Raw genomic sequence first — 20,483 nt, 5'->3', positions numbered from 1 at the left:
CAGGCACACCCAGTATCTCAACTTGCACATCATCAATCTGCACATCTATCACTCCAGTGTTAATCTGCTAATTGCAATTACTCGCTACTATGGCTATGTATGCCTTACTCCTAATCTTACTACATTAAATAAAGGTGAAATATAAAATAAAAATGGGGAGGTCAGGCTCATGGAATAGATGGGAAGTTATCAACAACATCAAACACAATGGTTCCATGTGCTCCGTTCCAGACATTATGAGCCATCCTCCCTAGCAGCCTCCACTGATGCACACACCACACACACACACCCGCACACACACACACACACACACACACACACCACACACACAGCACACACCACACACCACACAGCCACACACACACACACACACACACACCACCACACACACACACACACACACACACCACACACACACACACCCCGCAGTCCTCTAAAGTGTATCTATCTTGTGTTATTCCATCAGGTTCCCGGTGGCTCTGTGGAGGAGACGTTAGTAGGAGAAGGTGATTCTGTCTGTACTACACATCACGGTGACTAAACCTGCCCGCTACACCTGTCTGCCTCCAACAGACACGCGCTGGGCACAGTCCGCCAAATCTTCAGCCGGAGTCACTGGTCCAAGGTGGGCCCCCATCACCTCCCTTGAATGTCACCCTATTGCCTATCAGCCTCTCTATCTAGTGTTTTAAGACCAGAGTGCTATGGGGTAGCATTAGCAACAGCACATCTCTCCTGTGTTTAGACCAGAGTGCATGGGGTAGCATTAGCAACAGCACATCTCTCCTGTGTTTTAGACCAGAGTGCTATGGGGTAGCATTAGCAACAGCACATATCTCCTGTGTTTTAGACCAGAGTGCTATGAGGTGCATTAGCAACAGCACATCTCTACATATCTGCTGTTTTTAGACGCAGAGTGCTATGGGGTAATTAGCAACAGCACATCTCTCCTGTGTTTTAGACCAGAGTGCTATGGGGTAGCATTAGCAACAGCACATCTCTCCTGTGTTTTAGACCAGAGAGTGCTATGGGGTAGCATTAGCAACAGCACATCTTCCCTGTGTTTTAGACCAGAGTGCTATGGGGTAATTAGCAACAGCACATCTCTCCTGTGTTTTAGACCAGAGTGCTATGGGGTAGCATTAGCAACCAGCCCATCTCTCCTGTGTTTTAGACCAGAGTGCTATGGGGTAGCATTAGCAACAGCACAATCTCTCCTGTGGTTTTAGAACCAGAGTGCTATGGGGTAGCATTAGCAACAAGCACATCTCTCCTGTGTTTTAGACCAGAGTTGCTATGGGGTAGCATTAGCAACAGCACATCTCTCCTGTGTTTTAGACCAAGATGCCTATGGGAGCATTAGCAACAGCACATCTCGCCTGTGTTTTTAGACCAGAGTGCTTATGAGGTAGCATTAGCAACAGCACATCTCTACATATCCTGGTTTTAGACCAGAGTGGCTATGAGGTAGCATTAGCAACAGCACATCTCCTCCTGTGTTTTAGAACAATGTGTTGTTTACCCAGTGTGTTGGGTTTTGAACTCTGCTGTTTTGCTAGCTGCTCTCAGTCTGTGTGTGTGTGTGTGTGTGTGTGTGTGTGTGTGTGTGTGTGTGTTGTGTGTGTGTGTGTGTGTGTGTGTGTGTGTGTGTGTGTGGTGTGTGTGGTGTGTGTGTGTGTGTGTGTGTGTTGTGTGTGTGTGTGTGGTGTGTGTGTGGTGTGTGTGTGTGTGGTTGTGTGTGGTGGGTGTGTGGTCTCATCTGAGTATATTTCACAGTGTTGTCTCCTAGTTAGCTCAGGTTTTCTACTCTCTCACTCCCCCATCACTGTTTTACCTCAAATAGCCCAACCCAACTCTAACCTCAATCAGCAACTTACGAGGCTTGTAATAGACCAAGACATTGTTACAAAGCCATAGAAAACCAAGTTTTAATCTGAAGAAAAGCTGCAGAAAACCAGACAATGCTACCAAGCCATAGAGAACGCCAGTATAATCTGAAAGAAAAGCTGCAGAAAAATGCATTTGTTTGATTTGAAAATAAAATACTTTATGGCTCTTTCAGACCCGACCCTCAGGCCCTCTGCATGGGGTCAACAATGTGAGGCCTGTAACCACACACACACACCTGGCAATGGGTTACCCATCGCCCTTTCACACCACTGCCCCATCACTGCCACATCACACAATACACGACTCCCTGGTTCCTCACTGCTATGATCTGGCCACAACAGCAAAGCATGTTCTCCCTGCTCAGTAAAAAACAATGTGTAGCTGTCTGCTCTCTTTACAGATCAATAACCTGTGTTATCTGTTGCTCCTGGGTCCTGCTCTGCTGCTGGTCAATGGATCCTGTCCCTTCCCTGTAGAGTGGAGGTAAAGACTGAGTCCTCTCCTATAAAGGTGTTTGTTGTGTAAATACAGGTTGTTATTGGATACCAGTTTGTATAGGATTACAGGTTGTAATAGATACAGGTTGTATAGGATACAATACAGGTTGTATAGGATACAATACAGGTTGTTATAGGCAATACAGGTTGTAATAGGATACAGGTTGTATAGGATACAGGTTGTATAGATACAGGTTGTATATAATAGGTGTATAGGATACAGGTTGTATATGATATAGGTTGTATAGGATACAGGTTGTATAGGATACAGGTTGTTATTAGATACAGGTTGTTAGGATACAGGTTGTATTAGGATACAGGTTGTATAGGATACAGGTTGAATAGATACAGGTTGTATAGTGATACAATCAGGTTGTATACAATACAGGTTGTATGGATACAGGTTGTATAGGATACAATACAGGTTGTATAGGATACAGGTTGTATAGGATACAGGTTGTATACGGAAACAGGTTGTATAGGATACAGGTTGTATATGATATAGGTTGTATAGGATACAGGTTGTTTATATGATATAGGTTTATAGGATACAGGTTGTATATGGATCAGGTTGTATAGGATACAGGTTTGTAATAAGCTGGTTATAGGATACAGGTTGTATTAGATCCAGGTTTATAGGATACAGGGTTTGTATTAGATACAGGTTGTATAGGATACAGGTTGTATTAGATACAGGTTGTAAAGGAGATACAGGTTGTATGTTAGATGTACAGGTTGTCGTTGAGATACAGGGTGTAATAGGATACAGGTTTGTCATTAGATTACAGGTTGTAAGAATGTATTTCAATTACTCTTTTCACATATCTGGTAAATGCATGAGAGTAATATTTGAGTCATTGTATTTTATGGATTTAACAAAATTTAACTACTTGTCATTTTCAAAATGAATAATATCTCAAAAAAAAAAAATGTTACAAATGTCTTTGTTGAAATACCTAAATTAAACTTGTACCATGGTCCTGAAATGTGGATACAGTAAATAATATTTGGTCTCGCATATTACAGGTTTTACTAAGATGTCTCTAGGTATTGTAGTATTAATATGTTAATAACGAGCTGTAATAAGAGAGGTCTCTAGGGATATTGTATATAATAATAATGTTACAGGCTGTAATATGGAGTCTCTGGGGTCTTGTGTATATAATATGTTACAGCTGTATAGGAGGTCTCCTGTGGTATTCGTAGTTAATCATAAGTATTGTTACAGGCTGTATAGGAGGTCTCTTCTGGGGTAATTGTTAGTATATAATAGTTATCAGGCCTGTATAGGAGGTCTCGGGCGTATTGTAGTAGTATGAATATGTTACATGGCTGTATACGCGGAGGTCTCTGGGGTATTGCTGTATATAATCACGTTAACGGGGCTGTATAGGAGCTCTCTGGGTAATTGTAGTCATAGTAATATGTACAGGCTGTATAGAAGTCTCTGGGGTATTGTGTAATACATATGTAACAGGCTGTATAGAGTCTATGTGGTATTGTAGTATATAATATGTTACAGGCCTCTATAGGAGGTCTCTGGGGTATTGTTAGTATATAATATGATACAGGCTGTAATAGGAGGTTCTCTGGGTATTGTAGTATATAATATGTTACGGCTTATAGGATGGTCCTTGGGGTATTGTAGTATATAATAATGTTACAGGCTGTATAGGAGGTCTCTGGGGTATTGTAGTATATAATACTGCGTACAGGCTGCTACCTAGGAGGTCTCTGGGTATTTGTAGTAACATACATATATGTTACAGGCTGTATAGGCGCTCTGGGTATTGTAGCGTATACTACATATGTTAACAGGCTTGTATAAGAAGGTCTCTGGGTATTGTAAGTATATAATAATGTTACAGGCTTGTAATAAGAGGTCTCTGGGGTATTGTAGTGATATAATATGTTACAGGCTGTATAGAGGTCTTGGGGTAAGATTGTAAGTGAATATAATATGTTTACAGGCTGTATAGAGAGGTTCTATGGGGTAATTTGGTTAGTATATAATATGTTACAGGCTGTATAGGAGGGTCTCTGGGGTATTGTAGTATATAATATGTTACAGGCTGTATAGGAGGTCTCTGGGTCTTGTATATACATGTTGTTTTCTATGTTACAGACTGATGAAAGGGCAGTGGCGGGTTATTGTGGGTGCGTACCGTGTACGTGGTGCAGGACATGTTAGAGAGCGATGCACCGTGGTCGTTCTTTAATCCTCCCTCACGACCCCGAGGACACACAGGAGTTCATGGCTCAGAGCGCCTGGGCCGATCTGGACAGACTGGGCCATGCTCTGTAGCCCTGCCGCCACATCCCTGCTCTGTAAACTCTCTTCAGGACCTGGCATCCCCTCTGGCCTGGGACCTGTCCCTACAACAATTGGCAAGGTAATTCCTTCTGGCCTGGGTCCTGCACCTAAACCAATCTGCAGGTAATCCTTCTGGCCTGGGTCCTGCACACTAAACCAATCTGCAGGTAATCCCTCTGAGGCCTGGGACCGTCCCAAAACGCAAGTCTGCGGTAATCCCTCTGGCCTGGGTCGCACCTAAACCAAATCTGCAGGTATCCCTCTGGCCCTGGGACCTGCACCTAAGACCAATCTGCAGGTATCCTTCTGGGCTGGGGTCCCTGCACCTAAACCATCTGCAGGTATCCTTCTGGCCTGGGACCTGTCCCCTAAAAGCGCAATCTGCAGGTAAATCCTTCTGGCCTGGACCTGTCCCTAAACAATCTCAGGTCAATCCCTCTGGCCTGGGACTGTCCCTAACACCAAATCTGCAGGTAATCCTGCTGGCCTGGGTCCTGCACCTTTAAAACGCAATCTGCAGGTCATCCTCTGGCTGGGACCTGTTCCTAGACCAATTCTGCATGAACCCTACAGGAATGTAACACAAATGTGTGTCATAGACAGCCAACGCTAATTCAATAACATTGCAGTAGAAATGGCTCCCAATGTAACTGCCTCATGACTCTAGGAAAGTCATCCTTGTGTATAGCACCATAGCCACGTACTTGCACACAATATGGCTGTCGGCTTTGGATCGTCTGTTCCATGTTTGTCGATGGTGGATGCAGTGTGTTGTCTTCCATGTTTGATTTCGGTGAATATTGGATGACGTTTCTCTAGCACAGTAAGGTAAAGAAATAGTAAGCAGTTCCAGGGCCTACGTAAAACACACATAATGGTTTTGGGTTTGGGATTCTTCTGGCCACAGCCAAACCAATTGACCAGCATAAACAGTGTTGGTTGCTGGTTTTCTCTCCTGTGTTTGCTCCAGGGAGCCCTGTCTGGCAGTGAAGGAAGCTCTACTGTCATAAGGAGTGGCCCCTGATGGTAGGGAACTCCCATTACAGCTGTACTCTCTGGCTCCTCGGCCCCTCCGGCCTCTCTTAATCCCCCTGCCCTGACTGGTATGGCTCTGCCCTACAACACACAAACCAGGATCCTGCACACCCATCCCCTTTGTCGGGTAAGAGATACTGAAACTGCTGTGTCCCAAATCGAACCCTATTTCCATTAGGTGCAAAACTACATTTTCCAGAGCCCTAATGGGTGCCTAAGCTAGCATAACATTACTGTACCTCTTAACCTTAAGCCCTAACTTACTGTACGCTCTTAACACTTAGCCCTAATTAATGTACCTCTACCTTAGCCCTTTAACTTACTGTACCTTCGCCCTAACTTACTGAGCGTTAGCCCTAACTTACTGTCCATCTAACCTTCAGCCCTACTTACTGTACTCTCCACCTTAAGCCCTAACTTACTGTACCTTCTAACCTTCGCCCTAACTTACCTGTCCTCTTAACCTTAGCCCTAACTTACTGTACCTTAACCTTAAGCCCTAACTACTGTACCTCTAACCTTAGCCCTAACCTTAGCCCTAACTTACTGTACCTCTAAACCTTAAGCCCTAACTTACTGTAACCTCTAACCTTAGCTCTAACTTACTGTACCTCTAACGCTTAGCCCTAACCTTAGCCGTAACTTACTGTACCTCTAACCTTAAGCTCCTAACTTACTGGTACCTCTAACCTTAGCCCTAACTTACTGTACCTCTAACCTTAGCCTAACCCTTAGCCCTAACCTTAGCTACCACTTCCTTCAATCGCTTAACATTAGCTAACTTAGCCTACCTTAGCCCTAACTTACTGTACATCTAACTTAGCCCCTAACCTTAGCTCTAACGCTTAGCCCTAACTTATGTACCTTAGCCCTAACCTTAGCCTAAACCTTAGCTCTGTCCCTTAGCTTTCTAATACTCAATCTACTCTCTAATACTAGTATTATTATCTAATACTAATCTAACTTCTAATACTACATATTAATCTAATCCTAATCTGCTCTCTAATAACTAGTATAGTTATCTTAATGAATCTAATTCTTACTCTCTAATAACTAACATATTATCCTACTACTATCTACTCTCTAATACTAGTATATTCTCTAATATAATCTACTCTTCTAATACTAAGTATATTATCTAATACTAATCTACTCTCTAATAACTAATATTCTCTAATCCTCAATCTACTCTCTAATACTAGTATATTCTTCTAATACTACTCTACTCTTCTAATACTAGTATATTATCTAATACTATCTACTCTCCTAATACTAATATAATTATCTAATACTAACTCTATTCTCTAATACTAATCTACTCTTAATACTAGTATATTCTCTAATACTAATTTAATATCTAATACTAGTATAATTCTCTAATACAATCATATTATCTAATACTAATTACTCCTCTAATACTAGAAATAATTCTCTTAATACTAATATATTATCTAATACTATCCTATACTCTAATATTCATGATTTGTTCAAACACTCTTTTGGTGTTTTAGATATAAAGAAAGATCAAGTCCACAAGTAGTTTAGTTTCAATGTCTTTTTATCTGAAGTTCTAAGAATTGTACTTTGTAATAGAATATATATTAAAAAGTGGTTAATGTATTTTTTTTTCAAACGTTATATACAATACCTACATGTCCTTACTTGCAGTCTAATAATTGAATGATTGTTTGAACAGCACCGTGGTTAACATGGAACAAAAGGAAGGTTCTAACCAAAGGACGCAGTCACAATCACCAGCTCCGGTATCGACCCTGTCAAAGATGGAGCCAACAGGTAAATCACTTTCAAATGTTATATAAATATCAGGGATAGCCCCCTTTTTTTTACCATTTTCGCCTAAAAATGAACACCACAATCTACCTGGCCTGTAAGCTCAGGCCCTGAAGCAAGGATATGCATATGCATGGTAGCATTTGAAAATATAAACACTTTGACAGTTTTGTGGAAATTGAAAGTAGGAGAATATAACACCATATATCGAGTAGAAGAAAATACAAAGTTAAACTAAGTTTTTTTTTTCATAGCCCCATTTTTGAAATGTAACAGAAAGGGTCCCAGTTCTAGCCAATCACTGCTGGTTGTAACCCGATGGTGTCCACCAGATGGCAGAGTGCAATGGGCAAAGTTTCAAACGTTGCAGCGGAATACATTTGCAAGTATGAGCAAACTACATGACATTTAGTGTGAAGGTCACCCAGGCACATTTGGGCAAATCGTGAGGAGACCAATTTGCATTTAATTTACATTTTTCTGCAATAATATCGTCAAATCTGTATACTTGGACTTTGCTTTAGCTTTTTCCAGTAATTAGTTCGCCATATTATCAACAACAAACAAAACAAAAATATTTTATTTAGCCCTTCGTACAGATTCAGCTGATATCTCAAAGTGCTGTACAGAACAAGCCTAAAAACCCCAAACCGGCAAAGCAATGCAGTGAAATTATAAGTTCAACATTTGCAACAAAAAAAAACAGTTTTTTTATAACTTAATATTCTGATAATTTTTTTGTGCAAATGGAAAAAGGTCAACAACAACAATAACATTCGCATCAAGGTTAGCAGAGAAACACACAGACTGAAGGGTTTCCAGATACTCCGTCATTGCCTAAGCTTTGTTTGAACCCGCGGTTTGAATGCTTCATTTTTATTTATTCCATCAAATGAAGACGGCTTGTAGTAATCAGCGTGCCATGGAGTCGCTCTCGGACCAAGTTTGGTGTCCTAAATAGGCATATACTACATCCCTAATGATATAGTGAGGTCTGGTTTAACGTTCCTAGGATCTCTGAGCAATAAATAAGGACGTAATATTGACATGGTTGAACAATGTTTAGGGTTAGATTTTCACAGATTCATTTCTTTGCAAATTTGGAACGAGTGGAAATACAAATCGGACCTTTTTTAGGATGAACAATTATTTTATCTAACAAAATGACACTTCATGTTTTTAATCTCTTGGGCCCTTTGGTGATAAATCAGAGCAAGATTCCAGAATGTCAGTTACACCATTTTCACCTTCAGAGGTGGAATTTATCAAACCTATCGGGGTGGGTGGGAAAAAAGTGTTTTGTTGTTAGGAGCTCTCCTCAAACAATAGCATGGCCATTTTTTCGCAGGAATAGCTCCTGTAAATTTGGACAGTGCAGTTATATTACCAGAATTAAGCTTTCCAGCCGATATAAGACAACTTATATGTACCCGACAATTTTGTTGTGTCTCTAAAATCTGCGATCGTGCCACAGGGCGCTGCGCATGATTTACAACTGTCCACCGTTAACGGGACGCCTATCCCTGAAAGTGGGAGTGTACTAGTTAACTCTTCTGTTGTGTGGCGCAGTTGGGTAGAGCATGTAGCTTACACGCCCAAAAATAGTGGGTTTGAATTCCTACTGGGGCCCCCCATGAACAAATGGACCTACCGGTCAGGAAGTTTGGAACACAGCAACTCATTCCCAGGTTTGTCTATATTTTTTTACTATTTTTTCCTACATTGTAGAATAATAGTGAAGACATCAAAACTATTGATACAGTGGGGATAACAAGTATTTGATACACTGCCGATTTTTGCAAGGTTTTCCTACTTACAAAGCATGTAGTAGGTCTGTAAAATTTTTTTAATGCATCGGTAACACTTCAACTGTGAGAGACAAAATCTAAAACAAATATCCAGAAACCATCACATTGGTATGATTTTTAAGTAATTAATTTGGCATTTTATTGCATGACATAAGTATTTGATCACCTACCAACGGCAGTAAGAATTTCCGCGCTCTCACAGACATGTTCGTTTTTCTTTAAGCCAGCCCTCCTGTTTCCACTCATTACGCTGTATTAACTGCAGCCAATCCTGCTTTGCAATCCATTATTTATTTATTTTCTTTTAACTTTATTTAACTAGGCAAAGTCATGTTAAAAACAAACTCTTTTCACAAAGGCAAACGGCCCCTGCGGGGACGGGGACTGGGATTTAAAATAATAATTATAAATAATAGGCACAAAACACCACAATCACGACAGAGAGACAACACTACATAAAAACGAGACCTAGGACAAAAACATAGCAATGGCAGCACACATGACAACCACAACAATGGTAAGCAAACACGACATGGCAGCAGCAACAACATGGTAGCAGCACAAAACATGGTACCCACCATTATTGGGCACAGACAACAGCACAAAGGGCAAAGGGGGTAGAAGACAATAAAGGGTTCGGGTTAGGGTTAGGGTTTAACATTATTGGGAACGGACAACAGCACAAAGGTCAAGGAGGTAGAGACAATAAAGCAGCCACAACTGTCAGGAGAGTGTCCATGATTGAGTCATTCAATTGAATGTTGGTGTTTTACGTTGCAGAGTCTTCTCTGGGGTTTGTCCCATTTTGTATATTCTTGGTTGGTGAAGGGCGGACCCCCAGACTCACAACCATGAAGGGCAATAGGCTCCATAACTGATTCAAATGGATTTTTAGCCCAGATCCTGATTGGGTATGACAAATTTTTGTGTTCCTCCCTTTTGAATGGCATAGGAAGGTGCTTCTTGCCCTTGACTCTCAAGACCGTTTCACGAGCCTTATGGAAAGTTCCCTGTGGGGATGGCTGATGTTTACGGCTGAAGGTTCATATAGTTGTGTGCTCTAGGGCAACGGGTAATCTAGATGTAATTTTGTTTCTGTGGGGTTTCCCCCCCTTGGGGCCAAAAAAAAAACTTTTGGACCTTTTTTGGACCACACCATTCATTTCACGTTTACTGAGATTTACTTAGGGTCCAGATCTGAACAGAAATCTGTGCAGATATCTAGGTGCTCTGTAGGCCCTCCGCTTGGTTGGTGACAGAAGGCACCAGATCATCAGCAACAGTAAGACTTTGGACTTCAGATTCCTAGTCGGATGAGGCCGCGGGTTGCTGCAGACTGTTCTAGTGATCTCGCTAATATGTTGATAATATACAGTTTGAAAGTCAGAAGTTTTACATACACCTTTAGCCAAATGCATTTAAACTCAGTTTTTCACATTTTCCTGACATTTATATCCAGTAAATATTCCCTGTTTAGGTCAGTTAGGATTACCACTTTATTTTAAGAATGTGAAATGTCAGAATAATAGTAGAGAGAAATTATTTATTTCCGCTTTTATTTCATCACCATTCCGCAGTGGGTCAGAAGTTTACATATACTTCAATAGTATTTGGTAGCAATTCCCTTTTTAAATTGTTTTTACCTCTTTTGGCGCATGGAATCCCTTTTACCGGGATCATTTTCGTCAACAACCGCTGAATTGCAGAGCGCCAAATTCCCCCAAAATTACAAAAAATATTTATTTTTCAATGAAATCACAAGTGAAATATACCAAAACACAGCTTAGCTTGTTGTTAATTCCACCCTATCGTGTCAAGACTTTGAAATTATGCCTTATCAGCGAAAGCAATCCAAGCGTATTTGTGGAGTTATCGATCACTAAGACAAAACATTACGAACAGCTAGCAAGCAATGTAGATTGGTCACGACAAAGTCAGAAAAGCAATAAAATTCATCGCTTACCTTTGGATGATCTTCGGATGTTGCACTCACGAGACTCCCAGTTACACAATACATTTTCCTTTTGTTCGATAAATAGTTATTTTTATATCCAAAAGCCTCAAAACCTGGTGGCGTAATGTTCAGAAATCAACAGGCTCAAGCAGTCATAAGGGCAGATGAAAATTTCCAAATAGTAATCCGTAAAGTTCGTAGAAACATGTCAAACGTTTTTTAATAATCAATCCTCAGGTGTTGTTTTTAACATAAATAATCGATACTATTTCAACGCGGACGGTAAACCTATTCAATAAAAGAGATCGAAGAAAATGGTCGAGCACAACTTTGCGGCATGGAACTAATCGAAAGGCTTAAACAGCTATCCACTGACTCGCGTTTTTGATAAACCTCTGCAAATTTCTCTGAAATAAAAGCCTTGAAACTATGTCCTAAAGACTGTTCAAGCACCCTGTGGAAGCCATTGGCAAAAGGAGTTATTGGTTGATATCCCTTTAAATGGAGGAAAGGCATGCAATGGAACAGGTTTTTTCCAAAATAAGAGGCACCTTCCGGGTTGGATTTTCCTCAGGTCTCGCTGCAAAATCAGTTATGTTTATACTCCACAGACAATATTTTGACAGTTTTAGAAACTTTAAGGTTGTTTTCTATCCTAATCTGTCATTTAATATGCATATTCTAGCATCTGAGCCTGAGAATAGGCACTACGCTCCCCCCCATTGGGAGGTGTAGAACATTATTTTTTCCAAAACATAACAATTTCTGCCCCCTTTCAATGAGGTTTTAAACTTGGGTCAAATATTTTCAGGTAGCCTTCCCCAAGCTTCCATCACATAAGTTGGGTGAATTCTTGCCCACTCTCCTGACAGAACTGTGTGGTGAACTGAAGTCAGGTTTGTAGAGCCTCCTTGCTCGCAACACTACTTTTTTCATTCTGCCCAACAAATGTTCTATATGAATTGAGATAGGGCTTTGTGATGGCCACTCCCAACACCTTGACTGTGTTGTCCTTAGCCATTTTGCCAACAACTTTGGAGTATCTTGGGGTCCATTGTCCATTTGGAAGACCCATTTGCGACCAAGCTTTAACTTACTGACTGATGTTTGAGATGTTTGCTCCCAATATATCCACATAATTTCTCCCTCATGATGCCATCCTATTTTGTGAAAGTGCAACCAGTCCCTGCAGCAAAGCACCCCCACAACATGTTGCTTTGGCTGCCAACCCCCGTGCTTCCGGTTGGATGGTGTTATTCGCTTGCAGCGTCCGCTTTTTCCTCCAAACATGAGCGATGGGCGTATGTGTGACTTTTCATGTTGAGGCCATCTTTGTGGAGTGGGCGGCATGGGGTGGTGCCAGGAGTGGCATAGTCTGAATCTGAGGGGGCCTAAATGGGGTGTGGGCATGGTTTGTCTTGGGGGGGGGTGTTGATTGGGTGTGGATGTCTGGGTGGGCTGTGGTCTGGATGTAGGTCAATCGTCGCGTGGGTCTCTATATGTAGTCCGGGGGGTCTGGGGCCGGGTTGGGCTGTGGCTCCCTTAGGGTCCAGGCGAAGGTGGGCTCTCCTGCTTTGTAAATAGGTGACCTGGTGGTAAAGGCTGTTCAAGTCCAGGGTGGAGGCGGTGGGGCCAGGTAGACATTTGGCTTTGAGTCACAGTCACGGGGAAATACTTGCATTTAACCTTATCATTCAGTCCTTAATAAATTAAAATATATCATTGTACATATTTTTTATCTCAGCTTTCAAAAGTAGCTTCAGAACTAAACATGAACTCCACTCCCGTTCCAGATGATGGGGGTTTTCAGGTTTCTGTTTGTTTGTTAGCCAGAGCATTTGCTGTATAATCTTGGAAATAATTCAACTTTGGTAGTAGGACCTCGTTCCGGTGAATTTTTGTCCAAAATCAGGTTGTAGGTTGAGAATTTTGATTTGGAGTGAAGGTTATGTTGAAAAATGGAGGCATCATCTGCTCATCTCCCCCTGTCTCTCTCTCTCTCCTCTTTCTCTGTCTCTTCTCTGTCTGTCTCTGTCCCTCAGGGTCCACCTGCACCGTCTCAGTGTGGATGTATTATCAGAGCTGAGGAACGCACAGAGCTGCGTGCCGGAACCGCCGGAGGAGAGAATGAGCAGCCCCTTGGTGTTTATACCAAACCACCCCAACATCCGCTGGGAATACTGCACCATTCCAAATGTGGAGAAGGTACACTCTAGAAAAAAAGGTGCTCATCTAGAACCTCAAAGGGTTCTTCGGTTGTCCCCATAGTGAGAACCCTTGGAAGAACCCTTTTGGTTTCCAGGTAGAACAACTATTGGGTTTCCATGTAGAACCCTTTTGGTTCCCAGCAGGTAGAACACTATGGGTTCCATGTAGAACCCTTTTGGTTCCAGGTAAGACCACTATTGGGTTCCATGTAGACACCCTTTTGGTTCCAGGGTAGAAACCCTATTGGTTGCCATGTAGAACCCTTTTGGTTCCATGTAGCACCCCTTTTGGTTCCATGTAGAAAACCGTTTTGGTTCCATGTAGAACCCTTATTGGGTTCCATGTAGAACCCTTTCCCCAGAACGGGTCTACAATGGAACCCAAATAATTTATACCTGGCACCAAAAAGGGTTCTGCTCTAATTAAACAGGGTTCTCCTAATGGGGACAGCCGAAGAAACAATTTTTTGGAACCATTTTTTCTTTTAATATTCCCAAATAATGACTTCCATAAGGTTGGAGACGCTGATCAGGAAGCAATATGGGCCCTAGCCTACAATGTATGGCTCGGGCCCAAGGTGTTTTTCCTGTTCAGGTCTTGAGAAAAAGGGCAAATTATTGAGCTACTGAATTGAGGTAAGATCCATTTGTTGATGACAGTCTTGGACTCTCTGTCCGCCTCAGTGGTAGTGAAGACGGAGTTATCGTTCCTCGCCAGAAATTCCTCCCCTCCTCCCTCACCTTCGCGTCTCTCCCGGCCTACTCCTATGATCATCATCATTGTCTACCTAGTCAGCCTTCGCAGCCCATAGCTTCCTCACCAATCATCATCATGTGGCAAGCGGAGGGAAGGAAGACATGCGACAGAACCACAAAGACGTACGGCTGGTGTCCAGCCAATATAGTAGAAGAGCGTACGCTGCGGTGTCCAGCCAATAAAGTAGAAAGATCGTACGCTGGGTGTCCGCCAATATAGTAGAAGACGTAGCTGGGTGTCAGCCTAATCTAGTAGAAGAACGATACGGCTGGGTGTCAGCCAATATAGTAGAAGAGTAGTACGCTGGGTGTCAGCCAATATAGTAGCGACGTACGCTGGGTGGTCAGCCAATATAGTCAGAAGACGTAGTAAACGTGGTTGTTATATAGTTAGTAACGTGGTTAGTAGGCATGGTTCAGTTATATAAGTTAGTTAACATGTTAGTTATATAGTTAGTAAACCATGGGTTAGTTATATAGTTAGTAACGTGGTTAGTTATATAGTTAGTAACGTGGTTAGTTATATAGTTTAGTAGCATGGTTAGTTATCTAGTTAGTAACGTGGTTAGTTATATAGTTAGTAGCATGGTTAGTTTATATAGTTCGTTAAGTGGTTAAGTTATATAGTAGTAACGTGGTTAGTTATATAGTTAGTAACGTGGTTAGTAACATGGTTATTATATAGTTAGTAGCATGGTTAGTTATTAGTTTAGTAACGTGGTTAGTAGCATGGTTAGTTTTATAAGTTAGTAACATGGTTTAGTTATAAGTTAGTAACATGGTTAGTTATATAGTTAGTACGTGGTTAGTTATATAGTTAGTAACGTGGTTAGGTTTATATAGTTAGTGAACATGGTTAGTTTATATTAGTTAGTAACGTGGTTAGTTATATAGTTAGTACGGTGGTTAGTTAAATAGTTAGTAACGTGGTTGACGGTTATATAGTTAGTACCGTGGTTCTGTCTGAATGGTGTTTTTACATAGTTAGTAACATGGTATCGTGAATGGTTATAAATAGTTATAACGTGGTGTTAGTTATATACGTTAGAACATGGTTGAGTTATATAGTTAGTAACCGTGGTTAGTAACGTGGTTAAACGGTTATATAGTTAGTAGCATGTGTAATGTAGTATATAGTTCAGTAACGTGGTGGTAGTTAGTATAGTTAGTAGGCATGGTTAGGAGATTATATAGTTAGTAAATGTTTAGTGTATATAGTTAGTAACATGGTTAGTTCATATAGTTAGTAACATGGTGTGAGAATTTATATAGTTAGTAAGCATGGTGATGTTATATAGTTTAGTAACGTGTTAGTACAATGGTTATAGAGTGTATTTATATAGTTAGTAGCATGGGTTATACGTTTATAGTTAAGTAACGTGGTTAGGTTATATAGTTAGTAAATGGTTTAGCAGTTTATATAGTTAGTAACGTGGTTTAGTATAATATAGTTAGATAACAATGGTTAAGGGGGTTATATAGTTTAGTAACCGTGTTAGTGACGTGGTTAAGTTTATAGTTAGTAGCATGGTTAGTGTATATAGTTTAGTAACATGGTGCTTTAGTGTATTATTATAGTTGTAACGTGGTGAATATTGTTATATAGTTAGTACGCGATGGTTGAGAATTATATAGTTAGTACGTGTTTAAGTGTTATATATGTTAGTAAACTGTGGCTCGTAGATTCTATTAGTTAGTACGGTGGGTTAGAGATTGATAGTAGTTAGTACAGTGAGTTCAGTATATATTAGTTAGTCAACGTGGTTAGTTATATCGTTTAGTAACGTGGGTTAGTATTAGATTATATGTTAGTAAATGGTCTAGTGTTATAGATAGTTAGTACATGGTTAACGTTATATAGTTCGTAAACTGTGGTTAGTTTCTAGTTAGTCAGCATGGTTTAGTTTTATAGTTAGGTGAACGTGGTTAGTTATTAGTTAGTACGTGGTTAGATTATATAGTTAGTACCTGTGGATTAGTATAAAGTTAGTAACGTGGTTGAGTGTTATATAGTTTAGTGAACGTGGTTAGATTTAATATGTTAGTAGCATGGTTAGTTACTATAGTTAGTAACGTGGTTAGATTATATAGTTAAGTACGTGGTTAGTTATCTAGTTGTAAACGGTGGTTTAGTTATATAGTTAGTAACATGGTGTAGTTTATTGGAAGCTAGGTTAGTAACGGACAGGTGGTTAGTTATATAGTTAGTAACGCGTGGTTTAGTTTATATAGTTAGTACCTGGTTAGTTATATAGTTAGTAAACTGTGGTTAGTTTATATAGTTAGTAACATGTTTAGTTATATAGTTAGTAACATGGTTTGGATTATATACGTTTAGATACATGGTTAGTTATATGGTTAAGTAAGGTGGTTTAGTTTTTATATAGTTAGTAACGTGGTTAGTAACGTGGTTTAGGTTATATAGTAGTGAAAACGTGGTATAGTTATATAGTTTAGTAACGGTGTTAGTAACGTGGTTTAAGTTTTATAATAGTTTAGTAACGTGGTTTAGTTATATAGTTAGTACGTGGTAGTCGTGGTTAGTTTATAATAGTTAGTAGCATGGTTAGTTTATATAGTTAGTAACACTGGTTAGTTATATAAGTTAGTAACGTGGTTAGTTAATAGTTAGTAACGTGGTTAGTTATATTAGTTAAGTAGCAATGGGTTAGTTTACTAGTTAGTAACGTGGTTCCGTTAATTAGTTAAGTAGCATGGGTTAGTTTATATAGTTTATAAGTGGTTTATTATATATTTAGTCACGTGTTTAGTTATAGTAGTTAGTAACATGGTTCGGGTTATATAGTTTATGTAACGTGGTTAGTTCATATTAGTTAGTTACGTGGTTAGTTGTTATATACGTTAGTCATCGGATGGTTTAGTATAATATAGGGTTAGTAACGTGGTTAGTTTATATAGGTTGAAGTAATCAGTGGTTAGTTATTATAGTTTAGTATAACATGGTTAGTTATAATAGTTTAGCTAAAGGTGGTTAGGTTATATTAGTTAGTACATGGTTAGTTTATAATAGCTGTAGTAACTACGGTGGTTAGTATAATAATAGTTTGAAGTGGTTCAGTTCTATAGTTAGTAGCATGGTTAGTTATATAGTTAGTACGTGGTTAGTTATATAGTTAGTAACCCCGTGTTTAGTTAATATATAGTTGGTATGCTGTGGTTAGTTATATATAGTTTAGTGAAGCGTGGGGTAGTTTATATATTTAGTTAGTAGCATGGTCTAGTTTATAAATTATAGTTTAGTACCGATGGAGTGACACACTGAGGGGCTTAGAGGCAGACAGTGCCTGCAATAGTTACTTTTGTTCGAACTTTTAAAGAACAGTCAGACCTAGAGTTCTGAAATTTTAGAAACCTGTTCTAGAGCTCAGGTCGATTGTGCACGGTGAGTTATGTGGCTCTAGAAGGTTCTCAGACCGATTAACAGCCTCGTGCATTTGCAATGACTTCAATTCATTTTGAGCATTACGAAAATGGCGACATTTAGAAAAGTCCCAGAGTCGCAAGACTAGGTGCATTGAAACCGGCTCGGCCCATAGAGACAGACCCCAACGTTTCTGTCTGATTGCTCATTCAAGCACCCCGTAGCAAGGCATGGGAAAAAGTGGATTTTCAGCACCAATTAAGGTCTTCCTCGGGCACCGAATGACCTATCAAGCCGAAACTTGGGATTCGAGGTCGCCTCACATAGGCCTACACATAATGTCAGAACTGGACCTGAAGCTAGAACGTAACTACGTGTTATATGTTTTTATTATGGTTTAAATGGAAGGCGCTGTGAATTTTGGGCCTGCTCTGAAATATGTGATAGTTGGCTTCTAAACGAGTTGGAAAAAGTCAGTTTGGAGTCAGTTTGTATCAGTTTGGTGTCTGAAAATATCTAATTGACTGATGGACGGTGACTTGCTGGATGACTTTTGTACATTTGCAATAGGTTTAAACAGTGATAGACAATCACCAAATTGACATTTTGAAATCAACACCAACGAGCGATGGAGAGGAACCAGAATCACTGCCCGGCCATCCCGAGTTCATCGGGCCAGTCAATTTCGCATTCCTGCAGTATTTTTGAGCATGTCAAATTCGTGATGGTAAATGCCCATTGAAACATATTGCAAATGGACAGCCGTGCACCTGGTGATTGGAACGGGTTACCAGGAGCACATTTTTAAAATGGTTTTTAATGCCTTTAGGGAGGTGCAAGGGGTCCACGGTTGGGTAAGGAGCACCCCCCCCCAGGGGGGTGCTCCTTGGGTCTTGACTTGATGTGCATTTGCAATCTGAAAATTTACTGTTGAGCGTGCTCGCCATCTATTGGATTTTTGCTGTGTGACAATTGGCATTTGTTATATGACGTTTGCAATAAGTTTTGAATGAAATGCCGTCCATTTGAGTGGTATTGTACATCGTGTATATGTTTCGTACGGTGCCAATAAGTTCCCATTAATTTTTGTCCCTTACAAAGGAAATAGAACAATTGTTTTATCCATAGCATAGGAAACATCACATGCACACTCACACACTAACACATGCACATGCACGAACACACACACACACACGAACACTCACACATGCACAACACAAGAGGTTGGTGGTACCTTAATAGGAGGTTGGTTGCACCTGACTGCCTCGCCTGGTTCACCAACTACTTCTCAGATAGAGTTCAGTGTGCCAAATCGGATGGCCTGTTGTCCGGACCTCTGGCAGTCTCTATGGGGGTGCCACACAGGGTTAAAATCTCGGGCCGACTCTTTTCTGCTTATGTATCAATGATGTCGCTCTTGCTGCTGGTGATTCTCTGATCCACCTCTATGCAGACGACACCATTCTGTATACATCTGGCCCTTCTTTGGACACTGTGTTAACAAATCTCCAAACGAGCTTCATAGCCATACAACACTCATTTCGTGGCCTCCAAATGCTTTTAAATGCTAGTAAAACTAAATGCATGCTCTTCAATCGATTGCTGCCTGCACCCGCCTGCCCGACTAGCATCACCACTCTGGACGGTTCTGACTTTGAATATGTGGACAACAACAAATACCTAGGTGTCTGGTTAGACCAGGGGTGGGCAAACTTTTTGACTCGCGGGCCACAATGGGTTCTAAAATTTGACAGAGGGGCCGGGCCAGGAGCATTTGGAGGGAGTGTTTGGGCCGGATATACTAAAGCATTAAATGTAGTGTGTGCAAACCTCATAGCACAGTAAGAACACTACAACCCAATTTATTAACTGTCTTTCAAATGTGAAAAATAGCCCTTATCAGTTAATAAATTTGTCTCAAGGAATATGCAAGATATGGCATTTACATACTATTTCGCAGATACCGGGATGAGGAACCTTACCAACCAAGTAGAGATTCCGGCTCTCAACAGACATGTTCGTATTTTTCTTTTAAAGAAGCCCTCCTGTTCGTCCACTCATTACCTGTATATTAACTGGCTCTACCTGTTTGAATCTCAGTACCGTATAAAAAACAACCTGACTCGCGACGACATCTCAATCAAACAGACTCCACACCTCTCCACATCGGGCAACAAGAGACCCAGGTAGAGGAAACTAAAAAAGCGTTCTAAAGGACACATCAGGGACAAATTGTTAGACCTGCAACAAGGCTTAGAGATGGGACTACAGGACACATAGGCAAGCAGCTTGGTGGGAATAGGCAACAACTGTTGGCGCAATATTTAGAAAATGAAGATAGTTCAAGTGACGGTCAATCACCCTCTGGTCTGGGGCTCCGATGGCAAGACTCACCTCGTGCGGTGGCATCAATGATCATGAGACGGGAAGGTGAGCGGACACACCAGAACTACAACCGGTGCATTGGGACCCTGGGTCACTGACCCTGAAGAGAGACTTGGGACCACAGTCTCAAAGACACAGTTAGGAGCTATAGAGACACCACCTTACGCCGTCAATGTGATTAAAAAATCCCGTGCAGTGGCACGCAAGTTCCCCTGCTCAAGCCAGCCAGTCCAGGAGCCATCTGAGTTTTGCCAATTGACCATTGGATATCCAGAGAAGGAATGGGAAAGGTCAGTTGGTTCTGATGAGACAAAATTAGTTTTTGTTCTAAAACCTCCACCGCCGTGTTTGGAGGAGAGAGCAGAAGCGATGGAGACAACCCCAAAGAACACCATCTCAACCGTGAAGCAGGAGGGGACAACTCATTACTTTGGGAGTGCTTTCTGCAAATGGACCACAGGGGG

At 40.9% G+C, this 20,483-nt stretch overlaps 1 pseudogene; it reads left to right on the top strand.

The window, feature by feature from the left end:
• LOC112074686 (muscle, skeletal receptor tyrosine protein kinase-like) overlaps window positions 1-20,483 on the top strand; it is an 84,141-nt pseudogene that overhangs the window by 37,729 nt on the left and 25,929 nt on the right.

This window comes from Salvelinus sp. IW2-2015, unplaced genomic scaffold (genome assembly GCF_002910315.2).
Source record: "Salvelinus sp. IW2-2015 unplaced genomic scaffold, ASM291031v2 Un_scaffold2759, whole genome shotgun sequence".
Classification (NCBI taxonomy): Eukaryota; Metazoa; Chordata; class Actinopteri; order Salmoniformes; family Salmonidae; genus Salvelinus; species Salvelinus sp. IW2-2015.
Note: the sequence above shows the minus strand (reverse complement) of the source record. Positions and strands in the feature narration are given on the sequence as shown.